This window comes from Triticum aestivum, chromosome 4B (assembly GCF_018294505.1).
Source record: "Triticum aestivum cultivar Chinese Spring chromosome 4B, IWGSC CS RefSeq v2.1, whole genome shotgun sequence".
Classification (NCBI taxonomy): domain Eukaryota; kingdom Viridiplantae; phylum Streptophyta; class Magnoliopsida; order Poales; family Poaceae; genus Triticum; species Triticum aestivum.
The window spans coordinates 205,535,995-205,552,033 of NC_057804.1; positions in this window are offsets into that span (position 1 = coordinate 205,535,995).

The following is a 16,039-nucleotide window of genomic DNA, read 5'->3' on the forward strand; positions in this document are numbered from 1 at the left end:
ATGGATATATTTGGTTGATGTTTAGCCTGTTGTGCTTAACATGCCTTTATATGTACTCATACAGGACAGTATTGAGAATAATGTTGTTTTTGCCATCGAGGTTAGTTTCATTGCATTGCTTATATGTACTAACTGTTCAGGATCTCGGTAGCTGGTACCATATAGCATGGGGCTGATAAGGGATTAATGAATGAATCAGACATTTCACTGAATATATCTATAACCCATTTATCAGTAGGTTAACTAGGGCCATATTTAATATATCTGGGGCTACTTAGCAACATAAATTGTACTGAATGACTAAATATGCAATCCCAGACTACATAGCAACAAGGAAGAGTGTTACCTTAATGTTCGTGTTACCTTAATGTTCTTATGATGTATAGATATACGTGTATAAAATCTTATATAATGGGATGGAGGGAGTGTTGTACTACATCTTTTTGCAATTGTTGTTTAGCTTCTAATATTAACTTGGTGCTTTTAGGTACACATATCATTGCCAAAGATCCACACTTCGACCCTTTCTGCGTATGTAGCAATGAGATATTCATGAACCAGCATCAAGTGAGGAAACTGATAAAGATTGTTATTAAAATGGGTCAAAAGATGTCAATCGAACTATATGTTTACTGTCACGACCGGTTTTTCAATAAATTATTTATTGAGAAAATCGATCTTTAGAGTCCAGTATAGGAAAAGTCATCCTCACTGGTAGACAAATACTTGATGAACATAGGACCCATAGCATTAAATTTATTACAGGGTTGAGCTGAGGCTGCTCAAGAAATTATTACAAACTCGCCAATATCTTACATAAGGGAGATTATGACACAGGGGTGAGGTGGCATGCTACTAGCTCGAGGTAAAAAGAGGTGGTGGATAACTTGACTCCTAACTGGCAGCTCATCGACCGTCGAGGTGAGGCTCGATGAATTTATTTTCGGGGGTTGCGGAAGCGGATAATACAGTGACCAAAACAGGATCGCACGAGACTGACTGGGACTCCTCTAGGCGTCAGACTCGCTATCAAACTCTTCATCCATGAGATCGCCTTCATCAACATCTGGCCAAATCAACAAGCCAGATGAGTACTTTGAAAGTACTTGCAAGACAGTTCGGACAAAAGATATAATCAATGAATGCATGGATGCGTCAAGAATAAAAATGATGCTCATACAACAATAATAATATTTATGCACGACTTGATAAGTAAACAAATAAATGAAAAGCGATCGGGTGTCTGGAGCAACGCCTCGAAAGGTAAACAAATAAAACTCATGCCGCAGTCGGGCGTCTAAGCGACACCACATAAAGGGCTTTAAAAAGAAATGCCGCAGTCGGGCGTCTTGGCGACACCACATAAAGGGCTTTAAAAGAAATGCCACAGTCGGACATTTGAGCGACATCACATAAAGGGCTTTAAAAGAAATGCCACAGTCGGACATCTGAGCAACATCACATAAAGGGCTTTAGTAAAAGTAAAAACAATTATGCCACCGTCGGACGTCTGAGCGACATCACAGATAGGGCTTACAATAAATGTAAATACAAGTATGCCACCGTCGGACGTCTGAGCGACATCACAGACAGGGCTTTAGTAAAAGGAAATGCAATTATGCCACCGTCGGACGTCTGAGAGACATCACAGACAGGGCTTGTAACAAAAGTAAATAACAAGATTAGTCCATCCACAAGAATAAGCTTTTAACCAGATTTATCACACATGTATTCCACTGGAGTTTTGTCACTGAGGCTGATACGTGAAAAGATAAGATGAATATAGTACTTGAATATGTACAAGATGATTGAAAGATTTGTGACTCTGCAGAGTTGGTAATAGACTGACCACAGCCAACGGATTTCCATAGTCACGAATGGACTAGTTCCGTTTATGGTATTTCAGTAGAAACACATTTAACTAGTACACACCTATTTCACCTCACGATGCCAGGAATCACCCTGGACAACATCCAAGAAAAACTTTGAGACGGGGAGGTCACAACCTCGAATAGCATGGGATCAAATTTCTATACGCGCGCTCTAAGGGGTGCCCCCCTCTCGGTCCCAAACGGAAACACCCATGCCCCCTGACCGGATGACGGGCTTTAATCCAGGGCCATGGAACCCTCATCCCGGCCTCTCTATTTGGTGTGTACCAGGAAAACGATTTGCAACTTACTATGCCATATTCCTTTCGGAAAACATGTGATAGTCCAGGAAGGAAGGAATGGAAATGTGATTTGTTTCACGATGACACGGAAGTCAAATAATCCGGCATAAGACTGGCATGTCACAACACTACCATCTTACCCATCCTCATGCCATCACATGGCCATGCAAATATGTATCCAACAACATAATGCTTTCCGAAACTTACTTACCACTTATGTGCATGAAATATAACATTCAAAGAAATGTTCATAAACATGCCATGACTAAACTAATATGCAAACATGCAACAACCACTCATCACATCAAGAGTTCAAACATGCTTGACTGGTTCGGAGTAGTCGGAGTTTAACTGTGTGAAGTTTTCAGCTCTGTCACCTCCTCCGGTATCTTCGTGATCAGTGCCCCTTTCCGCGTCTGTGGGTGGTGGTGGTGGTCGCCGGCAAGCACTGTGTCGACGGCGGCCCTTGCTCCGGCGGACGGCGGTTCGGGCAGTCGTGGATCTCGCCGGAGGGAGCTGCGTGGGGTCAAATTGAAGTGGGGGTTAGCCTCCTGGTGGTGGTACGAGGCTATGGGCAAGAGTAGGGTGACGGAGGAGTTCTCACCGGAGAGAACGTTGCCGGAGCCCGAGGCAGAAGGAGGTGTCCGGAGTCGAATAAGAAAGGCCCCTCGAGGCTCTTCCAGAGGCTAGGCAGGTTCTGGTGAGGTGGTGGAGTTGTGCTGGGGCGAGAGCAAGCTCGGGGGGTGCTATTTATAACCGGCCCGAGGCGGTTGCCGTGAACGGATAAGTCCAGCGAGTGATTACGGCGGCGCTGTGGCTGGATAGTCAGCTTAGGAGCATGAGCATCATCTAGGTGGAGCATTGGTGCCATTTCAACGTCCAACTCAGCACGGGAGGGGTGGTTACCTCCTGTCCTCGACGGAATGGCCGCACGGCATGTCGGCAGCAGAGACCGCGCTCTGTGCGTGCCAGGCCACGGCGATGGTGCTGCATGCATGCGCTGGCAAGGTAATGGCCACGCGGACCTACCAGGACGTTTGGGCGGCGCCGAACGGCGTTATGCTGCAGTTTTGCTCCCTGTCAGCCACTACGGTGGTTCCGCCTCCGCGAGACATGCCGGCGCAGGCGGGCCAGGGTGCCACCGACGCTAGGAACGCGCCAAGCACGCGTGTGAAGCTCCGGACAAGCAGGCCAGGCTGTGAGCAACGTGCCAAGTGCACTGTGGGCATGTGACTGAAACTCTGACGGAGAACGACACTGCAAATCTGAATTTAACTGAAGATGAACATTAATAGTGCACGCAAGGTGTTCGACAGAATGATTTAGGCATGTAGGGATTTTTCCTTGAGCTGATTTTTGGTGGAGGGGTCTCTCATTGCAACCAGAGGTTGCCTGAATTTTGGTGGAATTTTTGAAGAAGAGGAGATATGAATTTCACCAAATTTGGCAAATCTGGTCCAAACTTGCAGAGAGTGAAATTTGAAAACTTTGAAAAGAAGAAGAGTGGATCAAGATGGTTCTAGGTTGTGGGTACAAAGGACTATCCAGAAGGGTTGAGTTGATGTCAAAATTCAAATGTATTAAGGTACTTGCTTTGCAAATCACTTAGGCTCAAAAGAAAAGACAGAATTATTTTGGGAAGAGAAATAATTGGAATAAAATCCAAAAATGGATTTTATTAGTTTGGACAGAATGTTTGGGTTGTACCAAAGTGGAAGGAGGGGCTTTGGGGTAGTTTTACCATAAGAGGCATGGTAAAACAAGAATGGATCAAACTCAAATAAAAGCCGAAAACCAAAAAGGTTTTCTTTTTAGAAGAAACTAAATCCAAGAAAGATTTTTGAGAGGGAAAACTTAGAAGAGGGTTTTTAAGAAGGGTTTAAATGACCTTCTTCAAACCAAGCAAGGCTCTTTCTGAAAACAAAAATCACAAAAATTTTGGAGTGTCACAGCACCTACCCCCTTAGGAAAAATCTCGTCCCCGAGATTTCAGCTGATCCTTAAACAGGTGTGGGTGCTCTGTCTGAAGAAAATCCTCGCTCTCCCAAGTTGCTTCATTCTCGGTGTGATTGCTCCACTGAACTCTGAAAAACTTGATGGTTTTTTGCCGGGTCCTCCTGTCAGACTCTTCTAATATTTTTATTGGTTGCTCCCGGTAGGAGAGGTCTGGTTGTACGTCAATATTTTCATGTGACACTTGCTTCTCTGGGTTGCTCACGTACTTTCTCAATTGCAAGATGTGAAACATGTTGTGGATACCGGATAAATCTCCGGGTAGGTCTAGCTGGTAGGCTACCGTGCCTCTTCGGGCCACTATATGAAATGGTCCGATGAATCTTGGTGCTAGCTTTCCCTTAATCCTGAATCGCTGCAGACCCTTCATAGGAGAAATTTTTACGTATACCAATTCTCCGGGTTCAAAACTGATTTCCCGATGCTTTCGATCGTAATAACTCTTCTGCCGACTCTGAGCTGTTTTGAGTCGATCTCTAATTATTTTAAATTTCTCCTCGGCCTCCTTGAGCATATCTGGGCCGAAGATATGGTTGTCTCCGGTCTCTGACCAGTTTAGCGGGGTACGACATCTTCTCCCATACAGAGCTTCAAAGGGTGCCATTTGCAAGCTGGCTTGATAGCTGTTGTTGTATACGAACTCTACATATGGCAAACTTTCTTCCCAACTGGTTCCGTAGGTGAGGACACAGGTTCTCAGCATGTCTTCTAGGATTTGGTTTACGCGTTCAGTCTGCCCATCAGTCTGGGGATGGTATGCGGTACTGAATGCTAGTTGGGTTCCCAGTGCCTGTTGTAGGTGATCCCAAAATCTAGAGATGAACTATGTGCCTCTATCGGAGATGATAGTCTTTGGGACTCCATGTAGGCAGACGATACGGGCAAGATAAAGTCTGGCCAGTCTCTGAGTGGTGTAAGTTGTCTTCACCAGAATAAAATGTCCCACTTTGGTTAATCTGTCGGTTATGACCCATATGGCATCGTTTCCGTGTCGTGACCGTGGCAGTCCAACAATGAAATCCATTCCAATCTCGTCCCACTTCCACTCGGGTATCTTGTTTGGCTGTAACAGCCCGGCTAGTTTCTGGTGCTCGACCTTGATATGTTGACAAGAGTCACAGCATGCAATGAACATGGCTATATCTCTCTTCATACCGTGCCACCAAAAATTTCCCTGAAGGTCTTTGTACATTTTTGTCCCTCCAGGATGGATTGAATACGGAGCTGTGTGACTTTCAGTCAAAATTTGCTGTTTGAGGTCCTTGATATTTGGTACTCAAAGTCTCTCTCCGTACCACAATATTCCTTGCTCATCTATGTTGAATTCTGAGGCCTTGCCCAAACTCACTTTCCTTTTTATGCCTTCAATGTTGGGGTGTCCGTGCTGGGCTTCCTTTATCTTATCCATCAGGGTAGGCTGTATTTCCAGATTCGACACACTGCCTTCGGTAACCATTATTAAATTGAGTCTGGCAAATTCCTATTGAAATTCTGGCCTCAACTTTGGGATTCCGACTAAGGGCATCTGCCACAACATTTGCCTTCCCGGGATGATAGTGGATTCCAACATCATAATCCTTCACCAACTCTAACCAGTGTCGTTGCCGTAAATTAAGTTCCGGCTGTGTGAAAATATACTTAAGACTCTTATGGTCTGTGTATATTTCACAATGGTTTCCAAGTAGAAAGTGTCTCCATTCTTTGAGTGCATGGATGACCGCTGCCAATTCTAAGTCGTGGGTGGGATAATTCTCCTCATGTTTGGGAAGTTGTCTGGAGACATACGTAACTACCTTGCCTTCTTGCATCAATACGCATCCAAGGCCTTTCCGGGATGCGTCGCAATATACTTCAAAATTTTTGTGTATGTCTGGCACAATTAATACTGGTGTCGTTGTTAATTTGCTTTTTAGCTCTTGGAAACTTTTCTCACATGCTTCCGTCCATTCAAACTTCTTGCCTTTCTTGAGCAATTGTGTCATGGGCTTCGCTGTGGTGGAGAATTCTTCTATAAATCTCCAATAATAGCCTGCCATTCCCAAGAAACTCAGTACGTCCGTTACATTAGCTGGTGGTTTCCAGCCAAGTACGGCCTTGACTTTTTCCGGGTCTACTGCAATACCTTCTTGGGTTAGCACGTGGCCCAGAAAACCCACCTGTCTTAGCCAAAATTCACATTTGCTGAATTTGGCGTACAGTTGATGTTTCCTGAGTTCTCCGAGTACAATCCTGGGATGTTCGGCGTGCTCTTCTGGTGTCTTGGAGTATATCAGAATATCATCGATGAATACCACAACAAACTTGTCCATATACTTCATAAATACCTTGTTCATGAGGTGAACAAAATATGCGGGGGCGTTGGTTAGCCCGAATGGCATCACTGTGAACTCATACAGCCCATATCTGGAAGTGAAGGCGGTCTTGGGAATATCTTCTGTTCGCACTTTTAATTGGTGGTATCCTGATCTCAAGTCAATTTTTGAGAAGACTTTGGCTTGTGCGAGCTGATCAAATAAATCATTCATTCGGGGCATTGGGTATTTGTTCTTGATTGTGACCATGTTAAGAGCCCAATAGTCAATACACAACCTCAGTGTTCCATCCTTCTTCTTGGCAAATAAAATTGGAGAACCCCAAGGTGAGGAGCTAGCTCGTATGTATCCTTTCTCCAATAATTCTTTTATTTGCTTCTTCAACTCTACCAATTCGGATGGTGCCATTCTGTATGGTTTCTTGTAAATGGGAGCGGTTCCGGGTGCTAGTTCAATGCTGAATTATATCTCTCTGTCTGGTGGCATGCCTGGTAGTTCTTCTCGGAATACGTCTGGAAATTCACATACTACTGGAACCTTGTTTAGCTCAGAAACGTCCACCTTGTTTAATCTTGGTTGTCGAGGTATATGTCTTTATTTGGCTGAAACTTTTATTATCTTTTCGTGATGGTGTGTGAGAATCACGGTCCGATTGAAGCAGTCAATAAAACCTTTGTTGGTGGTTAACCAATCCATCCCTAGGATGACATCCAGTCCTTTGCTTTCCAATACAATAAGGTTGGCGTAAAACTTCAATCCTTCAAATTCAATAACCACACCTTGACAGTAACTCTGGGTCACTTGCTTAATTCCAGGGGACTTGATGATCATTGATTTTTCCAAGGGAAGCATCGAAAAATTATTTTGCAAAGCAAAACTCTTCGAAATGAATGAGTGAGAAGCTCCAGAATCAAACAAAACCATAGCAGGTATTGTGTTGACGGGGTACGTACTGAGTACGATATCTGGGACGTTATGTGCTTCCTCTCGGGTCACGTGGTTCAGGTGACCTTTCCGGTGGTTGTTATTGGGGTTGAAATTGTTTTGCTTGGGCGCTGAATTATTGCCACCATTATTGGGCTTCGGGGTCGAGTTCCTTGGCTTGGGCACTGCTTGGCATAGTGCCCTTCTTCTCCACAAGCGTAACAAGTAACGCCTGGGTGATAGGTGAACTCCTTGTCTCTTGCATGGAAATTCTTGATTGGGCGTGAATTCTCCGTCGGGGTTTTGTGTATTCCACCCTTCTGAAATTCCGTCTTGCTTCTAGGGTTGCGAGTAAAAGTAGTCTGGCCCCTTTTGCGTTTGCGGATATCTTCCAGGCTACGTCGCTCATTTTCCAGAGTAATGGCCTTATCCACCAGTGTTTTAAAACCTGGGAAGGTATGCACAACCACCTGGCATTTAAGGGCGGGTGCCAGGCCTTCCAAGAATTTTTCCATCTTCTTGCTCTCGGTCATGCACTGTTCATTGGTGTAGAGAGACAACAGAGTAAATTGGTTGTTGTATTCTGACACTGTCATGGTCCTTTGCTTGAGGTCATCAAATTCTCTCTTCTTGATTTTCATAACACTCTTAGGAATGTGTGCCCCACGAAAACCTTCTTTGAAATCCTCCCAGGTTATTTCATTTTCGTTGGGGTGCATGTGCAAGAAGTTTTCCCGCCATGATGCGGCTGCTCCTGTGAGATAATGTGGTGCATACAATACTTTCTCACGGTCTAAACACTGTGCAATAATTAATTTTCTTTCCATGTCTCGAATCCAGTCGTCGGCCTCAAGAGGCTTGTCAGTATGAGAAAATGTGGGAGGACGCGTCTTCTGTAACTCAGATAATTTGGATTGCTATTGATACTGACCACTGTTACTTCCCATATTGATGAATTGGTTCATCATTTCCTGGTGTTGTTGCTGACTCTGTTCATACAGACGACACACTTGTGTACAAGCTGTTTCACTGTCCTGTTGACTTGTCTGTCCCTGAGTGAAATTGTGGTTTTGCGGTGTGCCATAATTTTCTTCTGGCTGATTTGGCATGGAGCGCGTCCAAGGACGAGACATCTTTCACTCTGGGGATATATTTTATGAAACTCGTAAGACAAGAAAGGGAGTCGCAAAAGTCAATAAAATCGCACATAAAGCAAATTTTTAAAACTCCAGGATACTTTTGAAAATACATGATTTCGCGCGGAGAAGGACTATTACATATCTTACACGCAAGCATAATTATACATTACATCACTCAGGATATGCGTACATAATCCTGACATGTTATTTAACTAGTGCACTTCTCTAGATCCTACATGATGCGCAAACAGGCTACTTCTCACAACCTATGTACATATAAACATATTACACAAGTCGGTACATCGCATGGCGTCTACGCGTACTTAGTCGGAGATGGTGAGGATCTCCCTTGGCCTGCCGAGGGTGAGACGTAGTGACGTTGGGGAATCAACTTCCTCCTCGCTAATAGGTTCCAGACGAGGAATGCTGAGCTGAGCTGATGGAGCAGGTGCCGTAGGTGGAGTACCCTGAACAAGAGTTGGCGGAATAGGTGGAGTAGCACGTATGGGAGTGGGTGCAAAAAGTGGTGCAGCGCGAACGGGAGTGGGTGCAATAAGTGGTGCAGCGCGAACGGGAGTGGGTGCAATAGCTTGGTGAAATTCCTCAGTGGTAGGCAGACGACGTGCAGTAGCTAGAATGGTAGGTGAATGAGAAGCTGAGGACGAGATAAATGTCAGCGGTGGAGCGGTGTGTAGGAGTTCCCTCCTGTTAGGAGCACAGCCATGAACTGAGTCCATGTGGGTAGCTACGACGTCGTCCACCATGCTGTCGAAGGCTGCCTCCAGGGCTCGGAGGTACTCGACAAGCATCTCAAAAGCCTCGTCATGCTCTCCTCTGGGGCAAGAGAAAGAGTAGTGATAGGTGTAAGGCAGATGGCATGGAAGGTAGCGGTAGCGACGGGTCTTCATTACAGGAAGGACATCCCGAAGACGAGCTATCGCCTCGTGGGCTGCCATCTACATAGCATGCCTCTCTGTAGGCATGGCTCTCCCCAAGAAACGAAAGCGACGCATCTCAACACGCCCTCCCCTGAATTGCACCGCGGCCTGGTGCATGGTCAGACTGTCGTTGATCTTGTGCAGATAAAGTGTGAAGACTGGGCACACGGATGGCTCCATCGCGACCTGAACGATGAAGGAGAGGAGTTTGACGAACCCCTCAGGCACGTTGGCGAGCATTTGAGACTCGCAGTCGTTGTCGGCCATCTACAAAAGTAGGAAAAAATTCTAAATGATCAGATCATAAATTTTTTATGCTGACTATCAGAAAAATGACTACATTTGTAAAAACATGAATAAACTCTATCATGCTAATAACCAATTAGCGATCGCACCTAGTGGCTTCCTACAGTCAGCCTGGCTCTGGTTACCAAGTCTGTCACGACCGGTTTTTCAATAAATTATTTATTGAGAAAATCGATCTTTAGAGTCCAGTATAGGAAAAGTCATCCTCACTGGTAGACAAATACTTGATGAACAGAGGACCAGTAGCATTAAATTTATTACAGGGTTGAGCTGAGGCTTCTCAGCAAATTATTACAAACTCGCCAATATCTTACATAAGGGCGGTTATGACACAGGGGTGAGGTGGCATGCTACTAGCTCGAGGTAAAAAGAGGTGGTGGATAACTTGACTCCTAACTGGCAGCTCATCGAGCATCGAGGTGAGGCTTGATGAATTTATTTTCGGGGGTTGCGGAAGCGGATAATACAGTGACCAAAACAGGATCGCACGGGACTGACTGGGATTCCTCTAGGCGTCGGACTCGCTATCAAACTCTTCATCCATGAGATCGCCTTCATCAACATCTGGCCAAATCAACAAGCCAGATGAGTACTTTGAAAGTACTCGCAAGACAGTTTGGACAAAAGATATAATCAATGAATGCATGGATGCGTCAAAATAAAAATGATGCTCATACAACAATAATAATATTAATGCACGACTTGATAAGTAAACAAATAAATGAAAAGTGATCGGGTGTCTGGAGCGACGCCTCGAAAGGTAAACAAATAAAACTCATGCCGCAGTCGGGCGTCTAAGCGACACCACATAAAGGGCTTTAAAAGAAATGCCGCAGTCGGGCGTCTTGGCGACACCACATAAAGGGCTTTAAAAGAAATGCCACAGTCTGACGTCTGAGCGACATCACATAAAGGGCTTTAAAATAAATGCCACAGTGAGACGTCTGAGCGACATCACATAAAGGGCTTTAGTAAAAGTAAAAACAATTATGCCACCGTCGGACGTCTGAGCGACATCACAGACAGGGCTTACAATAAATGTAAATACAAGTATGCCACCGTCGGACGTCTGAGCGACATCACAGACAGGGCTTTAGTAAAAGTAAATGCAATTATGCCACCATCGGACGTCTGAGCGACATCACAGATAGGGCTTGTAGCAAAAGTAAATAACAAGATTAGTCCATCCACAAGAATAATCTTTTAACTGGATTTATCATACATGTATTCCACCGGAGTTTTGTCACTGAGGCTGATACCTGACAAGATAAGATGAATACAGTACTTGAATATGTACAAGATGATTGAAATATTTGTGACTCTGCAGAGTTGGTAATAGACTGACCACAGCCAACGGATTTCTGTAGTCATTAATCGACTAGTTCCGTTTATGGTATTTCAGTAGAAACACATTTAACTAGTACACACCTATTTCACCTCACGATGCCAGGAATCACACTGGACAACGTCCAAGTAAAACTTTGAGACGGGGAGGTCACAACCTCGAATAGCATGGGATCAAATTTCTATACGCGCGTTCTAAGGGGTGCCCCCCTCTCGGTCCCAACCGGAAACACCCATGCCCCCTGACCGGATGACGGGCTTTAATCCAGGGCCATGGAACCCTCATCCCGGCCTCTCTATTTGGTGTGTACCAGGAAAACGATTTGCAACTTACTAAGCCATATTCCTTTCGGAAAACATGTGACAGTCCAGGAAGGAAGGAATGGAAATGTGATTTGTTTCACGATGACACGGAAGTCAAATAATCCGGCATAAGACTGGCATGTCACAACACTGCCATCTTACCCATCCTCATGCCATCACATGGCCATGCAAATATGTATCCAACAACATAATGCTCATAAACATGCCATGACTATGTGTATGAAATATAACATTCAAAGAAATGTTCATAAACATGCCATGACTAAACTAATATGCAAACATGCAACAACCACTCATCATATCAAGAGTTCAAACATGCTTGCCTAGTTCGGAGTAGTCGGAGTTTAACTGTGTGAAGTTTTCAGCTCCGTCACCTCCTCCGGTATCTTCGTGATCAGTGCACCTTTCCGCGTCTGTGGGTGGTGGTGGTGGTCGCCGGCGAGCACTGTGTCGACGGCGGGCTTGATGCCTCTCAAAATTTCTTGATTGGCTCTTTCAGCTTGACCATTGGATTGGGGGTGAGCTACTGACGACACATCAAGTCAAATATGCTCACGTTGACGAAACTCTTTCATAGCACCCTTGGATAGATTAGTGCCATTATCAGTTATAATGTTGTGGGGAAAACCAAAGCAAAAAATCACCTTTTTGATGAATTGAACCACCGTTGCCGCGTCACATTTATTGACCGGCTCTGGTTCGACCCACTTTGTGAGTTTGTCAACTGCCACCAAAAGGTGGGTCTTTTCATCCTTGGACCTTTTAAAAGGCCCAACCATATCATGCCCCCAAACTGCAAATGTCCAAGTAATTGGAATCATCCTCAATTCTTGAGTCGGCACGTGAGCTCACCGTGAAAATTTCTAACAACCATCACATTTACTGACCAAATCCTCTGCATCAGCATGAGTCGTCATCCAATAAAATCCTTGACGAAAAGCTTTAGCCATGAGAGATTTAGACCCGGCATGATGACCACAATCTCCTTCATGAATCTCGCGAAGAATCTCACGGCCCTCTTCAGGAGACACACAACATTGAAACGCCCCAGTGACACTACAATGGTGTAACTCTTTGTTAACAATTGTCATTGACTTACACCACCACGTTATCTATCTGGCCAAAGTTTCATCCTCAGGTAACTCGGCCCGGGTCATATAAGCAAAATATGGAACCGTCCAATCAGGAATAGCGTGAAGAGCCGCCACCAATTGCGTTTCTGGGTCAGGAATAGGCAGATATTCCTCTGTAGGCAATTTGACAGAAGGATTATGCAGAATATCCAAGAAAGTGTTAGGTGGCACCGGCTTACACTAGGACCCTAACCGGCTTAAGGCATCACCTACCTCATTTTTCCTGCGATCAGTGTGTTCCACTTGATAACCCTTGAAGTGCCCAGCAATAGCGTCAACTTCGCGGTGATAAGCCGCCATGAGTGGATCCTTAGAATCCCGTTTGCGTGAAGCTTGCTGAGCCACCAAGTCTGAGTCGCCGAAACATCTCACCCAGCTTAAGTTCATCTCCTTAGCCATCCGAAGACCATGGAGCAAGGCTTCATACTCAACTGCATTGTTAGTACAGGGAAACATCAACCTTAAAACATAACAAAACTTGTCACCTCGAGGGGAAGCTAAGACAACTCTAGCCCCCGATCCCTCCAATTGCCTCGACCCATCAAAGTGAATTGTCCAATATGTGTTATCTGGCTTCTCTTCAGGCATCTGCAGCTCTGTCCAGTCATTGATGAAATCCACAAGTGCTTGAGACTTGATGGCCGTGTGAGGCATTCAAACCATGAGGTCCAAGCTCAATGGCCCACTTGGCTACCCGACCTGTAGCTTCTTTGTTTTGAATAATATCCCCTAAGGGAGCATAACTAACCACAGTGATGCGATGACCTAGAAAATATTGCTTAAGCTTCCGACATGCCATGAGCACCCCATAAACGAGCTTCTGCCAGTGCAGATACCTCTGCCTGGACTCAACGAGTACTTCACTGATATAGTAAACCGGCCTTTGAACCGGATATTCCTTGCCCGTTTCCTTCCATTCCACCACAACAGCTACACTGATAGCCCGGGCATTAGCAGCCACATATAATAATAACGGCTCCTTATCAATAGGAGCAACAAGGACTGGTGGCTCAGCTAGCTGTTTCTTCAAGGCTTCAAATGCGTCATTAGCAGCATCACTCCAGACAAAGTGATCTATTTTCTTCATCATCTGGTACAGTGATATGGCCTTCTCACCCAACCGGCTTATGAACCGGCTTAAGGCAGCAATATGACCCGACAGATGTTGAACATCATTGATACATGCCGGCTTTGCCAAGGAGGTAATGGCCTTGATCTTCTCCGGTTTAGCTTCAATGCCTCTATTAGAAACCAGAAAACCCAAATGCTTGCCTGCTGGCACACCAAAAACGCACTTGGTCGGGTTAAGCATCATCTTGTAGACCCGGAGATTGTTGAAGGTCTCCTTCAAATCATCTATCAAACTTTCCTTCTCTCCGAATTTCACCATAATATCATCCACAATTGCATGAACATTGCACCCAATCTAACCGTGAAGACAATTTTGCACACATTGCTGGTAAGTTGCCTGGGCACTCTTGAGCCCAAAAGGCATAGACACATAGTAGAAGGCTCCAAAGGGAGTGATAAATGTTGTCTTCTCTTGGTCTTTAACTGCCATCTTGATCTGATGATAACCAGAATAAGCATCCAAAAAACTCAGACGCTCATAACAAGGGAGAGCAAAAGATTCAGCTGGACAGGCCTTGTTTAATTCCGTGTAGTCCACACACATATGCCAAGTGCCATTCTTATAATGCACCAACACCGGATTAGCCAACCACTCAGGATGACCGACTTCAACAATGAACCCAGCTGCCAAGAGCCAGGACACTTCTTCGCCAATGGCCTTACGCCTGTCCTCATTGAAGCGACGAAGGAATTGCTTGACCGGCTTAAACTTCGGATCAATATTAAGAGTGTGCTCAGCGAGTTCCCTCGATACACCCGGCATGTCAGAAGGTTTCCATGCAAAGATGTCCCGGTTCTCACAGATGAACTCGATGAACGCACTTTCTGTTGGAAATATGCCCTAGAGGCAATAATAAAAGGATTATTATTATATTTCTTTGTTCATGATAGTTGTCTTTTATTCATGCTATAATTGTATTATCCGGAAATCGTAATACACTTGTGAATACTTAGACCACAACATGTCCCTAGTGATCCTCTAGTTGACTAGCTCGTTGATCAACAGATAGTCATGGTTTCCTGACTATGGACATTGGATGTCGTTGATAACGGGATCACATCATTAGGAGAATGATGTGATGGACAAGACCCAATCCTAAGCATAGCATAAGATCGTGTAGTTCATTTTGCTAGAGCTTTTCCTATGTCAAGTATCTCTTCCTTAGACCATGAGAACGTGTAACTCCCGGATACCGTAGGAGTGCTTTGGGTGTACCAAAACGTCACAACGTAACTGGGCGACTATAAAGGTGCACTACAGGTATCTCCAAAAGTGTCTGTTGGGTTGACATGGATCAAGACTGGGATTTGTCACTCTGTATAACGGAGAGGTATCACTGGGCCCACTCGGTAGTGCATCATCATAATGAGCTCAAAGTGACCAAGTGTCTGGTCAGGGGATCATGCATTATGGTACAAGTAAAGTGACTTGCCGGCAACGAGATTGAACGAGCTATTGGGATACCGACGATCGAATCTTGGGCAAGTAACATACCGTCTGACAAAGGGAATAGTATACGGGGTTGCTTGAATCCTCAACATCGTGGTTCATCCGATGAGATCATCGAGGAGTATGTGGGAGCCAACATGGGTATCCAGATCCCACTGTTGGTTATTGACTGGAGAGACGTCTCGGTCATGTCTGCATGTCTCACGAACCCGTAGGGTCTACACACTTAAGGTTCGGTGACGCTAGGGTTGTATGAATATGAGTATGCAGCAAACCAAATGTTGTTCGGAGTCCCAGATGAGATCCCGGACGTCACGAGGAGTTCCGGAATGGTCAGGTGGTAAAGAATTATATATAGGAAGTGCTGTTTCGGTCATCGGGAAAGTTTCGAGGTCCCCAGGTATTGTACCGGGACCACCGAAACGGTCCCGGGGGTCCACCGGGTGGGGCCACCTACCCCGGAGGGCCCCGTGGGCTGAAGTGGGACGGGAACCAGCCCCTAGTGGGATGGTGCTCCCCCCTTGGGCCCCCCTACGCCTAGGGTTGGAAACCCTAGGGTGGGGGGGCGCACCACTTGCCTTGGGGGGCACTCCACCCCTCCTGGCCGCCGCCCCCTTGGGAGATTCCCATCTCCAGGGCCGGCGCCCCCCAGGGGGCCTATATAAAGGAGGGGGGGAGGGAGGGCAGCCGCACCCTGAGTCTTGGCGCCTCCCTCCCCCTGCTACACCTCTTCCTCCTCCCGCAGCTGCTTGGCGAAGCCCTACCGGAGTCCTGCTGCATCCACCACCACGCCGTCGTGCTGCTGGATCTTCATCAACCTCTCCTTCCCCCTTGCTGGATCAAGACGGAGGA